Source organism: Mesoplodon bidens (genome assembly GCF_964165515.1).
Source record: "Mesoplodon bidens genome assembly, chromosome: 15".
NCBI lineage: Eukaryota > Metazoa > Chordata > Mammalia > Artiodactyla > Ziphiidae > Mesoplodon > Mesoplodon bidens.
Window position 1 is genome coordinate 39,356,682 of NC_138171.1, and position 19,395 is coordinate 39,376,076.

A 19,395-nucleotide genomic window follows, 5' to 3' on the forward strand; every position below is an offset into this window, starting at 1 on the left:
AGACTGATGCCTTCCCAGATGCAAGAAGAAAATCTACATCTTGGATTGCCAGGTCTTTTTATAGTTCATTCTTTAAACCCTTCCATTTTATGTTTTGCAATAGATACAACATATTAGTACTTGGGTACAGGTAAATAATTTATACACAAATAAATACGTATGTATTGGAGTGCATGTTTCTTCCCCCCTCTTTTTTTTCTTTTGTTTTTTAATTAATGACAGACAGGAACATAAAGTTTCAAAGGCCAATAAACTACTTCCAGTATCAGTCTGGGCTCTCCAGAGAAATAGAATCAATAGGAAATACACACACACACACACACACACACAGATATTTATTTTCTATTATATTTTAAGAAATTGGCTCATGCAATTGTGGGAGGTGGCAAGTTGAAAATCCGTAGGGCAGGCTGACAACTAGGGCAGTATTTCTGTGTTAACAGTCTTGAAACAGAATTTCTTCTTCTTCTCTGGGAAACCTCTGTTTCACTCTTAAGATCTTCAACTGATTGGATGGGGCCCACCCACCATGTCGAGGGTAATCGCCTTTACTTTAAGTCAAACAATTATAGTTGTTAATCACATCAACAAGATACTGTCACAACTCCTAGATTAGTGTTTGATTGTAAAATCGGGTACTATACAGCCCAGCCAAGCTGACGCATAAAACTCACCTTCGTACTATCCTACTGCCAAGGTTCCTAACTGATGATCTGGCTTCAGTCTGTCCCTGCCCCAAGCCCCCTCCGTGCCATTTGCAGACTCAGCTCACTAAAGGATGTTTCTGGGCAGGTGTCTCTGCTGGACATCCATCACCACTGATGAAGACCAAGTGCTTGGATTGGCATTAGCTGCCCGTTAGAGCCCAAGCGCCTCTCACCCACACCCCAATCTCTTTGTCAACATAAACATCCTATTCGTGTTCAGTCCCACTCCCTACTGATCCTCACCCCACCCAACCCCACACCTGGGCTTTTCTGACAGGGAGCCCCCTGGAGCATGCCTCGGGGCACATCTCCCTCTCCCGTCCAGCTCTGCCTATCAAAATCCCCCCCTCTTCAATCAACCTGTCCAGTATCCAACTCATTATCTTACTCAAAATATGCTTCTTTTTCTGTATTTCTGGGGCTCTTTTTTTTTTTTTTTTTTTTTTTTTTCTTTTTGCGGTATGTGGGCCTCTCACTGCTGTGGCCTCTCCCGTTGCGGAGCACAGGCTCCAGACGCGCAGGCCCAGCGGCCATGGCTCACGGGCCCAGCCGCTCCGCGGCATATGGGATCCTCCCAGACCGGGGCACGAACCCGTATCCCCTGCATCGGCAGGCGGACTCTCAACCACTGCGCCACCAGGGAGGCCCTTCTGGGGCTCTTTTAAAGTATTCCTTCCCCTTGCAGGAGCTAGGAATCTCAAATAAAAATTTAATAGATGGCAGATGGGGGGAAGATATTTCCAATGCCTACAACAGTCAAGGGAATAATTTCTAGAATATACAAAGAAATCCTTCAAACCAACCCAGAAGGACAAGGAAAACCAATAGAAAAATGGGCTGGAGATATCCCAAGGCAATACCCAGAAGGGGAAGCCCAGGTAGGCAATGAGTAGATGAATAAAGGCTCAAACTCACTGGTAGTCAAAGAGAAGGAAATTAGAACAACGTTGAGACACCACTTTGTAATGGACCAGATGGCAAAAATGAGAAGGGTAGGTAACCCCAATTGTTAGATAGGGTGTGAGTGATTTCAGGTCTTTCCATGTTTTCATCCATCACTCTATTGATTTGGGAGTCACTGCGTTCCTTAGCTGAGGTTTGTCTCTGAGCCCCATATCTGCAAATCCAACCCATTTTCAGACCTCTCTCCTTCAAAGTTCCATTGGTTTACCCAAGACCACATGTCCAAGACAGAACTTGCACTGTGCTTCTCTAAACCTGATTCTTCTCCTGTTTCTTGTCCCAAAGGGCCACCTGCCATCCACTAGTTTGCCTAAATCATTCCTAACTTCCCCTCTCTGTCACCCCTTTCCCCATCTGTCACAAAGTCCCCTATATTTTACCATTCATGTATCTGACATCTGTCTCCCATGTTCCATCCTCTCCAAATGCCATCCTAGCTTAAGCTATTGTCACTCCTGCCCTGAATTACTCAAATTGTTGCTCGATGGTTCTCCTTCCCTACAATCTTGCTAATTTAATAAGGAGTGCTTTCTATTTGACAACCACTTGGACACAAGGGTGGACAAGATCCACTCCATGACCTCAAGGAACTTGCTCTTCTCTGGTGAGAGGGAAAGACAGATATGCAGAGAGAGAAAAAGTGTAGTTACTATGGCAGCAGGGAGGAAGAGTACCCGATACTACAGCCCATGCTTCATAAGCCAGGCACGTGATCTTCTTAAAATTCAGGTCTGATCCTATGCCCCTGGCTTAAAACTCTCCAAAAGCTCCCTGCTGCTTTTAGGATGATATCCTTGATATGGTGTAAATTCATGCATGGCTGTCTTGGCCTGCCTTTATAGTTCCTATATGAATCCTCTGGCGGTATGAAATGACTCATATCCCACACACATAAACCATCCTCTCTTTTGCCACTTGATGGACCAACCTATAGCACCCACTATAAGTTGAGTGGTATTGGGGGTTGGTGAAAAATCAGTTACAGTTCTGATGAAGTTGCGTATCAACTATTTGCAGTTTCCCCTGTCACTCCCCTGCTCAAGGATGTACAGTGATAAACCAACAGACATCATGCTCATGAAATGCCAGCAGTGTGCAATGCATCATGCTTGACGTCATGGGGGGAGGCAAAGATGAGTCAACAAGCCCAACCACCTGCTTTCTCCCTACATCCCCAACTCCACAGCCACTGTCTCTTCCCTAAACACTCAGCTCTCCAAGTTTGAATGCTGCTCCTTCCGTGTCCAGCTCAAACACGTTGTGCTCCTTGAAAGGTTTTCTGTTTTCCCCAGTGGAACGTCAAAGTCTCCCCTTTGAGCTCCTTTTGCACCGTCTGCCTGCTTCTCCCGTGTGGCACTCATCATTCCTGCCTTATGCCATCTTTGCTTACGTACACCACAAATGCCTGTCGCCGCCCAGACTCTTATCTCCTTTAACACCGAGACACTCTCTGATTTAGTTTTGTGTGATGTCTGGCACGGTCTGGGTACCCAACAAATGTGCTAAATTGGTGAGAAATAGTTCTTGTTTTCCAGGAGCTCACAATTCTCTATTGACTATGGAGTAGAGTCCAACGTTTCTGGCAAAAAATGTCAAAGCCTTCTAGAATCAGACCCCACCTTACCTGATCACCTTCTGCTGCTTCACCAGCACAGACCCTCTGTGTCAGCCAGCCTGGTCCTTCATCACACTTGAAATACGGCAGTTCATTTGTTTACTTCAACGGAGTTCATCAGGGTGAATACTGAAAATGTATGTTGAGAACCTACCGCATGCCAGACCCAGCTCTAGATAAAATGATGAGAAAATTAGACACGGTTCCTGCCCTACTAGAATGTATAGAATGAGAAGGAAGCCAAGATTAAGCAAATAATAATTACGAATTGTGAAAAGCACTATGAAAGAAGCAAACATCGCTATAAGGGAACATAATAGAGGTTGCCCAGGCTGCTCCCCTCCCTGGGACATTGACTGAGCCCTCTCTGCCCACCTGGATCCCACATCTCTTTCATCTCGTTTATCCCCATGGTTCACTTCTGGGAAGTCTTCCCAGATCACTGCAGGCCCTGCCTGGCCCCCTGGCATTTATCACACGTGTAACCAAACCAGCACAAGCGACACTTCCTGCCAGCAAAGCTGCAATGAGCCTTTACCCTGGTGCAGGACTGCAGAGTGATTCCATCATCCAGGTGCTTCCACGGTTTCAGAACCAGGCTCATGGGCAAACAGTGCAATTTCTGGGACCTTCTGCACACTAGCTAACCATTAGAGAGAAAACTCCATGCAAGGCAGCCCAGCCAAGATGACTGCATAGCCCCCCACCCATCCCCCTAACTCGGCCTTACCTGACCTCAGCTTGACTCATCCCTGCCTGTGTAGAGTCATGAAAGATCTCTCTCTCCTCCCAGTCTCAGCCTCTTGCTGAAAAGTGATGTCCTGTTAACTTATATTTAACTCACTCGTAATGATTTGGGCTCTCCTTGCCGATGCTGGGACATCTCCTTCAATTCCCAAAAGCCTAACAGACTCGCTCCACCTGGGGACTGACCTGTCAGTTGCGTCTCTTTTTCAAGGCAGTGGGAAGTTTTATATAATGACCGATAGGCTAGGCAACATGAATAAACAGTTGGGAGTCAGGGGTGAAGGGGTCAGGAGGGGATTCATGTTTGGGATGCTGTATCTCATATTTTATATGTATTATTTCTAATTCTTAAGCATTCCTGCAAGGTAATATGATTATGCCCATTTCTATAGATGAGGGAAATTAGGACACAATGTAGATTTCTCAAAAACCTAAAACTAGAACTACCATATGATGCAGCAATTCCACTCCTGGATATACATCTGAAAAAAAAACAAAAACACTAATTTGAAAAGATACATGAACCCCAATGTTCATAGCAGCATTATCTATAGTTGCTAAGACATGGAAGCAACCTAAGTGTCCATCAACAGATAAATGGATAAAGAAAATGTGGTGCATGCACACACACACACACACACACACACACACAATGGAATATTGCTCAACCATGAAAAAGAATGAAATTCTGCCATTTGCAACAACATGGGTGGATTTGGAGGACATTCTGCTAAGTGAAATAAGTCAGACAGAGATAAACATTGTATGATATCACTTACATGTGGAATCCAAAAAACACAACAAACTAGTAAATATAACAAAAAGAAACAGACTCACAGATATAGAGAGCAAACTAGTGGTTACCAGTGGGGAGAGGGAAGTGGGGAGGGGCAATAGAGGGGTAGTGGATTAAGAGGCACAAACTATTAGGTATAAAATAAGCTGCAAGGGTATATTGTAGAATACAGGAAATATAGCCAATATTTGATAAGAACTGTAAATGGAGTTTAACATTTAAAAATTGTGAATCACTATATTGTACACCTGTAACTTGTATAATATTGTATATCAGCTGTAACTCAATAAAATATTAGGACACAGACAAGGAAAATAACTTGGCTAAGGGGCAAGGAGTGCAGTCCTGTTTTCAGGCAAGTGACTTTAATACACTGTGAGACATGTTAGAGTAGAAGTTTGCATGAAGTGATGGTTTTCTATTATAATTTGAGTTTGCATTGGAAACGCCTGGAGGGCTTGTTAAAACACAGGTTGATGGGCCCCACCCCAAGAGTGTCTGATTCAGTAGGCCTGGGGCAGAGCCTAACAATCTGCATTTCTAGTAAGTTCCCTGCTGATACTGATGCTGCTGGTCCAGGGACCACACTATAAAAAGCACTGTTGTAAAACACGGTGTGAGCCCAGAGGGGAGAGAAACTTCCAGTGCATTTGGGGCAGTGAAAGGAAGCCTTCATAGGGAAAGTGGCATTTGGGTTGGGCATGGAAGGTTGTATAGAAGGTCTCCAGCTCACTCACAGGTGCTGAAGGGAAAGACTGAACGCATGCTGTGTGCAGACTTACAGATGCAAGGCAAGTTCAGGTGCGTGAGTAGCTCAGCTGGCATGTACAATTGGGGGTGGCTCTGCAGAGCTCTCCCTGGCATGGCAGGGGCTGGCAGGGGAGTTTGGGGCCAGATGGAAAGCCACACTAAAGAGTTTGGACTTCATCCCTTGGGTACCAAGCTTTTAATCAGAAGAGTAATGCAATTCTCTTTGCCTAATTTATTCTAATTGTTCATTCATTAAAGATAAAAAGGTATTAATCACTAACCGTTCCAAGAAATGCTAGGGATATAAAAATCTCACAGTCTCTAAAAGTAACAACAACAACAAATGGTATCTTTCCAGCCCTTTACTACGGTGATAAGGGCCTCACAGGCATGACCTCCTTCACTTTGTGACAGAGGTCCCATTTTAGAGATGAGGAGACTGAGATTTACGGAGGCAAAGGCACACTTCTTGAAAGTAGTTGAGTAGGGATTTAGGTCTAAGTTAAAAGGATCGTTTTTGTGTTTTAAATCTTGTTTTCCATGATAGCATCCTTGAGTTCAAAGGCTGTATCTCTACTATCCCTTTCACCTTAAACCTGTCCCATCTAATATGCAGCATCCCTGCTGGGCTCGGTAAAAGTAGCCAGAGCTCGCCAGGCAATTCCTTTCCTCCAGCAGGTGCCCTGACCTCTGCATAAAGACGAAGGCGAGCAGGAGCTGTAGCTTGTTATCGGAAGGATCTGTGGTCTTCCTAGTGCAGGAATGTCATCCCGAGGGGACAAGTGGGATCTATCACTGTCAAACCGGAGGCCCTTTTTTATTCTTGCAAACTCAGGGCTTTTCAGATCTTTAAGGCTGATCAGAGATAGAGCACTACAATAGCTGACTTAAATCTCAGCAAGCGGGGAGGAGAGGCAGAGAGAGGTACAGCGCAGAAAGTAAAGTACGCTGACTCCTTTTGGGAAGATAAAACATAACTCTCAGCACACACGGCACAATAAAAGCCCCTGGAGAACAGAGAAGATCTTTGTCAGGAATTCTATCTCATTTAGCACCATTGTTTCACTGTGTTCCTTTCAGAATGAAAGTGATTCATCTTGCTTTTGTTTTCGGTTGTCTTTTTTTTCCTCTCGCAGAAATTTCTCTCTTCCATTAGGAAGCAAGCACTTTTTCCTCTCCCCTCTCTTCACAAACAGGACTTTCATTCTCCACATGTTTAGGCTCAGCTCACAGAATCCAATTCCATGAGTTTTCCCCCCATTTTGTCAAGTAGTGATTCAGACAATACAGCTGTGCAGTGTGTTGTAAAAAATATTTTAATGATCTCATTCTTTGCAACTCAGTGTGTGTGTGTGTGTGTGTATGTGATGTTTGTGTGTCAGGCCACAAATATCACCATCATGTATTCGCTCAGGAAATATCTGCACTCCTGGGGACGTGAAGTAGTTGCTACACGAGGTAATCACCCCACGAAGTGTGTAGCTGAAGAGGAGGCAACACAAAAAGGGGTTAATTATGTCACAGAAGTTAAACAACAGATGGCAAGATAAGAGATGTCCCAAGGGTAGATTTAGAGGCTCTGTTCCCTGCATTTGGACAAAGAAGGATACAACTCATAATGGATATTTCTACTTCATTATGAATTTTATCAGAAGGATTTCTGTGAAAAACAGACTGAAGTAACACCCTATATTCTCAGAGGCATTGTACCTGCTGGGCGCTACTCACTTTATCCCATTATCTCCTGTTGTCTTCAAGTAGCCTCCATAAGGTGTGAGGAACCGAGCTTCACACAAATTGGGTGACTTTTCAAAAAGCTGGACAGCTCCAGAGAAGCAGAGCCTGGTTTCAATCTCTGGTCTCGTGACAAGAAGGGAGATTGGCTGGGGTGTAGAGAGGGGGGCCTGGCTTGCGAGGCCAGTCCAGATCTTGCAGGAGTCAGTGATCAACACTTCCTGTTCTTGAACTCTTTCTGGGGCTTTCTTCCCAGTCCTTGCCCCTTCCCAGACTCCCGCAGTGAACATGTGGACATCTGAAGGCTGCCTGGCCTAGATGCTGTGCTAAACCAGCCTGGTGAGCTATGGGGCTCCTGCCCCTGGGGTGAGTGGCATTGAGAGGCTGTTTGCTGCATGATTCTGAAGGATGGAGCGCTGAGAGGGTCCAAATCCCTGTGCTGGGGAGGGGTGGGGACACACCCCCAATCAGAGGAGACAGGGAAGCTCGTCTGGCTTTCTCTGCCCAAGCCTCTCGGGCTTACCACTTCCGAACCCCTGGTAGAGAGTAGAGTGAGCTATGTGTCCCAGCAATGGTGTCCTCGAAGCCACCAATCCTTCCCTGTCTCCTCGGGCTTCCAAGATTCAGTTGATCTTCCTTCTGTTCCACTCCTGTACTCACCATTCCTTCTCTATCACTGTTGCTGTCTTTCCCTCTACCAGCGGGTCCTACCCGGAGTGCTCCCAGGTCTGGCATTGGCCCTGGGGATCTCAATCACTCCCAGGACTTTGAATTATATACAGTATATTGTATTATAACATAATACAATATATGATATACTTGCACGCACACATATATTATTCAAAGCCATGTGTGTTTGTATAAACAAATGCACATACCTATATCATTCCAATGCATGCATATATTATTCAAAGTCATGTATATGTATGAACATATATATACACCACACACACACACTCATGTTCAAACACACATACATCTTGCATTTATTTTCACCTTGGACCTCTTCCTTGAATTCCAGGCTCATAAATGCAATGGCCTACTCAAATTCTCCGTAAGGAGGCTTAAGAGAAATCTCAATCTTAACATGGCTCCAGCCATGTTAACTACTGCACTTCTCCTCAAACATATCAAGCCCCACCGCAAACTTTTGTATTTCCTTAAATGGCACCACAGTCATCTACACAGTTGCTCAGGCCAAGAATCTTGGGATGTGAGTTTTCTTCTTTTTGATTTCCCTCATGCCTTCCAGCCAACCCATTAGTCAGCCCCATCAGCTCTAAGTCCCCCCAAAATGTCTAGAATCCAGCCACCTCCCACCATCGGCACTGCTGCAGTCTTGGTCTGAGCAAGCGCCTGCTGGACCCCCCAGCTCCCATGCTCTCCTCCCATCAGCCACACTCCACACAACAGGGAAAAGGGCTGACATCTTGTCCTTCTCCTGGTTAACCCTCCAGTGGTTTCCCGTTTTCCTGAGAGTGAAATGTAAACTCTTCACCATGGTCCCTTAGGCCCCCCATCATCTGGTCCCTGCTTTTGTCTCCCAGTTCATCTCCCTCATTACCTACATCTGGGTACACTGACCATGAGAACATCAAGCCCGTTCCTTTCTTAAGGCCTTTGTGGTTTATTTTCCTCCTGCCTGGAGCACGTCCCTTGCTCGTGAGAGGGCTGGCACATTTTCATCTTTCGGAGCTCAACTTTGTCGTACCCTCCCTGAGACAATTTCCCTGACCAGCCTCTCCAGCTCTGCCCAGTTCTCTGTTCGATCTTCTTTGTCCCACTTGGGTGTAGCTGAAGTGATCTTTTTCATTTATATTTATACCCATCAGTTCATTTTCCCCTATGTTTTCATTGAAGAGTTCTACAGTTTTAGCGCTTACATTGAGGTCTTTGATCCAGCTTGAGTTAATTTTTGTAGCTGATGTAAGTAAGGTAAGGGTCCAACCTCATTCTTTTGCTCGTGGCTATCCAGTTTTCCCAGCACCATGTGTTAAAAAATATTGTTTCTCCATTCAATGGTCTTGGCACTCAGGAAGAAAATCATTTGACCACTGTTGAGGGTTTATTTCTGGGCTCTCTTTTTTATTCCATTGGTCTGTCTGTCTTTGTGCCCCATTCATCCTTTTTCACCACTAGAAGGTACATTCCTTGAGGGCAGGTGCTCTGCCTGGCTTCCTGTAGCCCAGCCTCTGGCACAGAGAGGCTCAGTGAATTTCCGATGACTCGTTGCCTCGGTTTATTTCTGCTCTTCCTTCCGCAGCCCTGATGGACTTCCCTGCATGGCACCTGCTTGGTCTGTGACAGACATGCCACCTCCATGGTGCAGCCAGACAGACATGCTCCTCTTCCTTCGACTTTGGTTCAGAGGGACTCCCGCCCTCCCCTCGTTCCAAACTGATCTCCCTGTCTGCTGGGTCAATTTGACCTTGCCTTGTGCCATCTGATTCTGTTTATAACTGGTGGTTGTGTAACCAGCCTTTTCTCAGTCTGCAGCTCCCTACTTCCAGATGTCAACCCCGGGCATGTGTTCTTCTTGGAGCCATGCCCATCAGACCCTCAGGAACCCCAGAGGGGGCACACTCACCTGCCTTCCGGGGCTGCCCTGCTCAACTTGAACCCCTGCACCTCAGATGTATGTGAAAACAAAGGAAAGCTGAGCCATGCTCTCCTCCAGCCTCACCCAAGTCACATCTAACGATGTGACTTGTGTTTTGCTTTTGTTTCCAGTCTCATAAATAAAGCCTCAGTATGGCAGAGAGGGAAACCAGAGGACAGGAACACAACATTACCTCATCTCATTACTACACTGATGCCTTTTCAAGGCCAACAAACTCAATTAGCTCGTTGGCAATAGCTGTACCAGCAGTGGGCTCTTGCAGCTGAGTTTATTGTTCTGAAGAAGGACACAGAGAGGAAATGACAGTGAGGTTGGCTATCAGAGCCGCCCACAAACTCACCCAAAGTTGTGGCTCAATACCCAAGATGGCTCCCTTTCAACAATTTTGAACTGTTCCTTAGAGTTCAGTCTTTTTTTTTTTTTTTGCGGTACGCGGGCCTCTCACTGTTGTGGCCTCTCCCGTTGTGGAGCACAGGCTCCGGACGCGCAGGCTCAGCGGCCATGGCTCACAGGCCCAGGCGCTCTGCGGCATATGGGATCTTCCCGGACTGAGGCACGAACCCGTGTCCCCTGCATCGGCAGGTGGACTCTCAACCACTGCGCCACCAGGGAAGCCCAGCGTTCAGTCTTTTGATATACTTAAATCTGGAGAAACCCAGCGCTATTTGTGAAGTGTGTCCTAGTTATTTGTTACATCCCCCATTCTTGAGCAACTTTCTCTTTTTTTTTTCCTGTAAATAATCGAGCCTTAGCAGCACTGAGACCTAGAGGAATTAGAAAAGTTACCAGCGGACACTTAGCAAGTGCCCTTGTCTCAGTCACTACCTGAGACATATCAAATAATCATATCTTGAACATATCAAATAATCAGCCATCATTTTGGGTAAGTTAGAGAAGGCAGAAAATTCTCATTCAGAATAAGTGGGGATGGAGGACAGTCAGGGTTACTGATACGTCAAAATAATGTAATATGTCAACCACAAGTGTCATGAGAACGAGGAATGTTTTAGTTGAACAGTCCAGAGAATTTTACTTGCCCAGCCCTGTTATTTTACAGTTGAGAAAATCAAGAGATGAGAAGTTTATGTCCTATAGGTCACTTGGCTGGTTAGCAGACATGCAGAGTCACTATCAATCAACCACAGCCCTGTGCTGACCTAAGGGACAGTCCTGCAGGGTCTCTTTGGAAGGGACTTATGGTCCAGAGACTAAGAGGACTTCAAAGCAGCACATGGGGCCTGCAGGTGCTGTCAAGGTGATGTTGATAGGATGCTTGCTTTTGTCTGTAAACTAAACAAGCCCTTCACAATCTTGGCACTTTTTATATTGAGCTCTGTGTACATAGTGCTAAGCCTCAGTGACACTATCAAACATCAAAACAGTCTAATTGCATAGAAAAGAAACGTATGGTTACCAAAGGGGTAAGGGGGTGGTGGGGGGGGAGGGATAAATTAGGAGTTTGGCATTAACAGATGCAAACTGTTATATAGAGAATGGATAAACAACAAGGTCCTACTGTAGAGCACAGGGAACTATATTCAATATCCCGTAACAAACTGTAATGGAAAAGAATATGAGAAAGAATGTGTGTGTGTGTGTGTGTGTGTGTGTGTGTGTGTGTGTATATATATATATATATACATATACATAACTGAAGCACTTCACTATATACCAGAAACCAACACAACGCTGTAAATCAACCATACTTCAATAAAAACTTTAAAAAAAACCAAACTGTCCAATTGAAGGTATTCAAATTCCGTGGCTGGAAGGTTAAATCATACTTCTCTCAAAGCAACCTCTCTTTCCCATCTTTAGCCCTAAGATTGCTTTGCCATCCCTCCTCTCTTAGAAACAAGAAGAAGAAGCCATGCACAGAGGTCCCACATCTTGCCTACCAACAACTGTTTCTCTGTCGAACTCATTTAGAACACGCGGGGATTCAGTGCCGTGTTCTAAATGGCTCATAAATCATGCGTTTCCTTAAGAAGGAGTTTAAACAGGCCTGATTTGCTGGGTAGCATTCTCCTCCTCCCCTCGGGCAGACTAGCAAGTACTGTGTGTCTTACACATCTTTCATCTATTTACAGCTCCGAGAAGCCAGCGGCATGGGGGTGCTGGTGACATGTGATTCCTATGGAGAAATGGCCCCAATCCACAGAGGCTCTCTCTGGGCCTTCATGATGTAGGTACATCGTGGAACACACTTTGGTGAAGCTGTGCTTGACGGTTCAATGGACAAATGAAAACCAAAAATGGTCATGATGCTTTTCCAGCCGTGGAATGCTTAATAGGCTACTTGGATTTACCGGGGCTCAGATGCGTGCTGTTGTTTTCTCTCTGTCTCCTCATCTGTCTGTTTCTCTTCACAACGAGGCCACATATGTTACCGAGAAATATAGTAACTTTGGTGGCAGGCGTGGGCTCACATCCCAGGCCCATATCTTGCAAGTAAGGGATCTCACACACATTACATGATGGCTCTGATTCTCGTAGATGAAGGATAACAACGGGGGGGAGAGAGGATTGAATAAGATAATAGAGCGAGAGTCCCTGGGCCAGTGCGTAATACATTATAGACGTTCTTCTTTCTTTATTCCATAAACATTCTTTGAGCACCTACTCTGCCAGCTCCACTTCTAGACAGCACCAAATAAAACAGGTGAAACCCTGCTTTCCTGGAACTAATGTTATGTTCTAACGCAAGAGACAATGACAAACAAATAAGTATTATATATAGAATGTCATGGTGATAGTGGTCACGGGGAGAAATACTGCAGGGCAGGGGAAGGGGGTATGTGGCCGGGGAAAAGGTGTTTGACTTTTTTTTTTTTTTTTTTTGCTTTATAACAAATTTAATCAGTTATACATATACATATGTTCCCATATCCCCTCCCTTTTGCGTCTCCCTCCCACCCTCCCTATCCCACCACTCCAGGCAGTCACAAAGCACCGAGCTGATCTCCCTGTGCTATGCGGCTGCTTCCCACTTACGTTTGTTTTTTGTTTTTTGTTTTTTTTGCGGTACGCGGGCCTCTCACTGTTGTGGCCTCTCTCGTTGCGGAGCACAGCCTCCGGACGCACAGGCTCAGCAGCCATGGCTCACGGGCCCAGCCGCTCCGCGGCATGTGGGATCTTCCCGGACCGGGGCACGAACCCGCGTCCCCTGTATCGGCAGGCGGACTCTCAACCACTGCGCCACCAGGGAAGCCCGATATTTGACATTTTTAATGTGCCATCGAGGAAGGCTGCATGGAGAGGGTGGCGTTTGAGTAAAGACCTTAAGAGGGGATGGAAGGCGCTGTGGATATTGGAGAAAGAGTGTCCCTGGCAGGCGCAGAGGACAAAACACAGTGACGATTTCTACATAAAGATCTGTGCCCGCCCCACTGTGGGTGGAGTGAAGGGACAAGATGAGCACAGATCTTTGCACCAACCATGACTCTCCCTTTCTTCTTGCCTGGCTTAATCTGAGCCACACTCTATCACGGGAACCACAGGCCACACGTCTGTGGTTGGGAGAACACACAGGCAGATGGGTTTTGCCAGTTGTCAAGAAGGACAAGGAAGGCAGGTCATTGACATCAGGAATATTTAAAGGTCTCTGCCAATAACTACAACATAGCGTTAGGGGTTATATCTGTGTCCCCAGCGCCTAGCACATTGTAGGTGCTCATTAAATGCCTCATGGATGAATGGAGGGGTGGACAAGAATTCCAAGATGTCAGCAGGAGGCAGAGGTAGGAAGCTGGACACTAATCTAAAAAAAAACCCTTCTGTGCAGAATTCAGCCGGGGAGATAGAATCTAGCAGAGTTGGGGGAATAAGGCCTATTTCAGGATGTCTGGAGAATTGAAAAAGAGAGCAAGAAGTGGTCTCAGGCACAGTAAAATAAGACAGGACACTTAATATTGAAGCTGAAGTTAAAAGACAAAATGGTACCAGTAGACAGTGGATTAGATGCTACATAGAAAGGCATCAAGCAGTCCTTCCTAGAGAAAGCCCTGTGCCCAAGTCTTTGCCATGTGCATCTGGCACAGTCTCAGTCTTGTAGGACCAAGGGCCTTTGTCTTGACAGGTCAACTAGAAGGACCATACATTTTTTTTCTGGAAAGCTGAAGAAACTCAGCTCAACTGGCTGCCCATCACAAACCCTTGACTCATGGAGATGAGGGCAGGACCTTCTGGTTTGTTCTTGTCATTGTTGAGACCTATTGGACATACACTCTATCTCTTAAGGAGAACTTCATGTCCAATGAGACAGTGGTCTTACTTGGTTTATAAGTCCAAGGCCCCGCTCTAGGAGATGATCTTGTCTTGGTCCCCAAAGCTGAGGCATTGCCACTTCTGTAAACTACTGGCTGCAGCCAGAATCACCTCCCATACGTCACAGCCGAGTTAAGGGGTCCTAATCAGCAAACTCCCATCCAATGCACAGAAGTGGATTTGTTTTAAGTCACTAACTGCTGGGGTGGGTTTTTTAGGTAGAAAGGCTAATGGTGGTGCGCTGCCAGAGGAAGACATAGAGGAAACAGGAAGAAGAAAAGGGTTAACAGAGGCAAGCAGGAGTTGGGTGTGATGAAGAGTAGCTGTGATAGGCTGTGTTATGCCAAGGAATCCTGCCTGGGAGCTAAGCCAATGCTCTCGAGCTAAGCTGTCTTTCTGTGACCCACTTCTGTCTCTTTGACCTTGCACGACAGACCCATCGTATGTCCGTGTTCTCACTTTGATTCAGGTCTCAGGAAGACCCACCTTTGGATTCTGGCCCTGTCACTAACTGGCCTCTTTGCTGTCTATGCATCCCTGCCTTACCAATTATTCTCAGACTTGGGCTTTATAATGAAATGCTCACATTCCTCCTCCATCCTTTGTGTTGCCTGTTTATCTCTTACATCCAACCTAGCTCACCATCTCTCTGGTCTGGTCCTGGGCTTCACCCTCTGACTCTGCTCCTAGCAGGTGCCCAGGAAAATCTCACCTCAAGGAGTTGGCGCCTTGGCTGAGCTTTGGGGCTGGGATCCAGCCCGGGCAGTCTCTCATCTTTTCCTCTCGACATCACCCCTGCTTCTGCAACCTGAAGCCTGTCTTCTGATATCTTCCTGGATCCCACTGTTTTTCCATGTGTTCTTTCCTGCTAACCTGTTTTCCAGCACATCACAACATCATTTATTGAGAATTTCCACTTCTGCCACTCTGCGGCACGTGGCCTAATGCCTTGATCTGCCTGACCCTGCAGAATTGCAGCATTTCCCAAGTCAGCAGCTACTTCTTCCAAAGGATTACTCTGGACTTTCCCTGCCAGGGTGGATTATACCTGCAACAAGAGTTATTAACTCGTGAATGTTTTGTGTAGGGGTTGTGCCTGAAACTGTTTTTAGGTAGCAAGAATGTGCTTGATTCATGGAAAGACATTTTCTATTTGAGAAAAAAATTAAATCCCTTTTCTGCACTCCAGTAAATAAAAGCACTCTACTATTTAAAAACAGCTCTTGGGAGAAAAATAATACTTTCAAGTCATGGTGAAACAAAGGCACACAGAGGGCAATGCTATGAATATAAGATGCTCTTTTTAAAATTTTTTCAGGGGATAAGATATCCTAGAGAGTCTAAGTGATAAGAAGTCTATTAGTACTTTTCTTGAGGCAAAAAAAATTTTTAGATCCTACACTCTCTTTATACATCTTTGGGGTATTTAAAGAGATGGCCTTAAACAGGCACTAAAATGTCTACAGAACTCCTCTTTAAGCGTCCCCAGTGCTCTTTAAAGAAGGTCTGTTATTGGCCAGGAGCCTAGTGCTAGGACTGCTGCTTGCATGGTGCAGTGGGTGGGCAGGAGGTGTGTGAACTATCCATGAGCAGCCATTGACATGGGAACTCAAACATCTTTGTATGTGAGTAGACAGAGACAATCACAGGTAATGCAAAATACACACATTCTAGGTACTGTTTGCCATCTACCCTAGATATTTCAGGACAATCTCATGTCCAATTATATTTCTTCATATACTTTCACTCCCTTGGAAATACTGTCTTTCCCCTGGAGATAACTGACTGAATGAATCTAGTCTACCAAGCTAATAACTGAGCAAGCTGAGATTTTCCAGTTACAAGTGTAATGATACCTTCCATCCTCAGTACATATGAATGAGGAAAGGGGCCATGCCTGTTCTTTGCTTACATGCATGTATTTACATGCTTAATGTCTTTCTATCATGTAATCTTTAAATGAAAGGTAATTAATTAATTATATATATACACACATACGTGTATATGTATATATATAGCTATCTATCTATCTATGTAAAATTTCAAGTTTTTACTTTTGTAAGACTTTGTATCATTTAGGAATGCTTTTGACTACATGTAACATAAAATCAGACTAACAGCAGCCTAAGCAAGAAAATCATTACATTTTTCATATAACACAAATTTTGGGAAGGTGCTTCCAGGGTGTGTTCATTGGCTCAGTGATGTGAAGGTGCTGGGCTGGTATCTCTGGAGTCACTTGGCTTTTCCTCACGTTCACAAGGTGACTGCTGCAGCTCCAGGCATCAAGACCACACACAGGAATCTTAAGTAAGAAGAAAGTGTCAAAACCAAAAATGAATTTTCCTCAGCAGATTCCTTTTCTACTTTTTTCCTCCTTCTAAATCAGACTGTCTATCATAGAGTTTTCACATAAGTAAAGTTACATGTAAGAAGAAATATATTGTAAGGCACTATGTTTGTCCGTGTTTTGGGTTTTGTTGCTCTGTGCATGGTATGTTTATTTCCTTGTCAGTGTCTGGGACCAGACTCTGTGCTCTCTGAGGCAAGGGTTTTGTTGGTCACATCTCTTTGTCCTCCCACTACCAGGCTTGGAACACCGGAGATGTTTGGTGTTTGCTAATGACTTGGCATATGACGAATTTCAGGTTTCCTTTTGCTCTTGAACTACTCACACCTTTGGGAAACTGAGGAGCTGGGGATCAGACTACTGCAGGGTTTTAGCCATTGCTTACACCAGTGATTGAGACAGGAACAGAGTGATAGCAGAATGATCATACCTGATTATGTTGGCTTGATATCAACATCCTCAACCCCCATCACAGGAGAACCTAAGTGTGCTCGGTTGGCTCTATGTCTATGTGTTAGATTTTTTTCTATGCTTTCCACTCCCATGACACTTGGTACCTTGCTCTGTATAACTCTGTCATATTGAAAAAATAAGTATCTAGGTGTATATCCTTTCTCCTTACTTGAGAATTTAGAATCCTCAAGGTCAAAGGACATTTCTTAGTTATATTTTTCCCAGCATCTTCCACACTGCCTGGCAGGATAGTATTTATTTATTTAAATACTGAGAAAATTGAATGAAAGCAAATTTTCTTGTACTGACATAATACATCTTTCAAATCTCCCGACATGAGTGGCCACTTATATGAAAATGACCCACTGTGCCTTCAGGGCAGTAAACAACACTATTAAATTTATTAAGCATATATTTATTGAGCACCTATCAAGTGCAATAAATCTATCAAGGGCAAATACAGCAGAGGGAGTAGTTTGAATATGAATTTACTGCTTTGAGCTCAGGCATTGACTAACACTCTTAATTGTAAGAATGCAGATACTTTTTATTTAAAGTTGACTTTAAGGATTAGTGAGATGTTAAGTGGATGTCTACCAAATAGTGATCTTCCTGTAATTAAGCATATCCAAGTAGATGTGGATAACCACCTGGATACAGGACGGAAATGAATGTCATTTTCTGGAAGTTCCATGATTATAAGGCACAAGGTATGATTCTTTAGCTATGTTCTACAGGGCCTAAACTCACCCTACCTTGTTCAACCGTTGATAAAGACTTTGACCATCAGCAATGACTTGAAACATCAAGAGGTTGTGCCAGTGTTAATGGGGTAGTATGAAGCCTAAGAATGCTCTAATTCTGAACAACACCCTAGGCACTCATCATGATGAGTTTCTGGAGGAGATGTCCTCTCTAGGGCAAAGCAAAGTGACTAACGTTAGCCCAGCATGGAGCCTGGACCCCCAAAACAGAGCTCTGCTAAGCTCTGTTGGACCACAGGAAAAAGGATTTATCCTAAATTCTTAGACACATATGTCCTTAGATCAGAGTCCATCTCCCTACACCAGCCAGTCCCAATGGAGAATCAATCAGAGGATGGTCATTAAGTTTGCTGGTGCCTTTTCTCCCCTTCCCTCCCCTGGATGCCACGTAGAAGAAAAACAGGGCATGGAGGACCACCTGGGTTTGCTCTCAACTGAACCCTCTTACATGGAATGGGGAGAAGAGAGGTAAGCCTTACTTGCTAGGCTTCCAGTTTCCGGAGCATAGATAGAAGAGCTTTGGCAAAGGAGAGTGCCAGAGAGAAAAAGTCACAGCCATGTGAAAGAATTTTTAATGATCATCAGCAAATTTGGCTAATCAATGCCTTGGAAGGTAATTCATCTAGAATCTCTTCTCCACCCCTGGATGGGGAGCGGGTGGGAAAGAGAGGCACAATAGCATGTCCGCACTGGCTGGAATCACAGGTCACATCTGAGGAGATGGAATATAGTCGGAATAAAGGTAAACTTCTCCACTTAAGCTCCCGAAACAGTTGCATGAATATCAACAAATAGGGACCTCAGCTTCGACTTGAGGGTTTTGGCTAGCTCACCAAGGTTATTATTCTGATGTTTCCATCGTATTAGACCCTCTTTATTCTACACTGGTCAGACCACTCCAGATTTGAATGCTGTTTTTTAAAAGGAACACAGCAGCCTACAGATTGTTTAGAGGAGCTTAATAAATGCCATAGGAAATTGAGTTCGAAAGTGCCTATTTTTTTAAATTGCTAATATTCTAGGATTTCAAGGTGCTGAACATCTAATCTCAAGGGATTCAAGGTTGTTGAATTCCTGTCATGTGCGCTGTGGTGGATGCTATGGAGGCGTTATCCGACTTGATCATCATGGCCTTTGTCCCTATTTTACAGATAAGGACACCCGGGCTACAAGAGGCTGGTTGATTTTCCTGCGGTCGCACAGCTGGTGAGCAGCAAACTAGGATTTGTACCTTCGTCCTGCCCAACTCAGAGTACATGCTGTTCTACTACATCAAGCCTTTAACGTTCTGAGATGCTGAGATTCTGTGCTTCGTTGATCCTGTGACAGAATGATTCTAAGGTTGCCGTGTTTGAAGACTCCACAGGACGGCTGGGGAAGAATGGGGAGGGTGGGGAGGGCCAGAGGGAGTGTGAGGTGGTAGGAAGAACAGCCAAATCACAAAGGTGATCGTTCATTTGGTTTCCCCCCCCCCGAAACAAAACATTCCTGTTTATTTCTCTGCGTTCCTACCAGGCGGGCATGTGACCTGAGAACAATTCCTTTATGAGGCAGAGTTTTTCTCATTTCCCGGCTCCTAATCTAATAGAAACGTCTAAACTAGTTGGCTGGCTCTGCCAGAGAGAGGGGA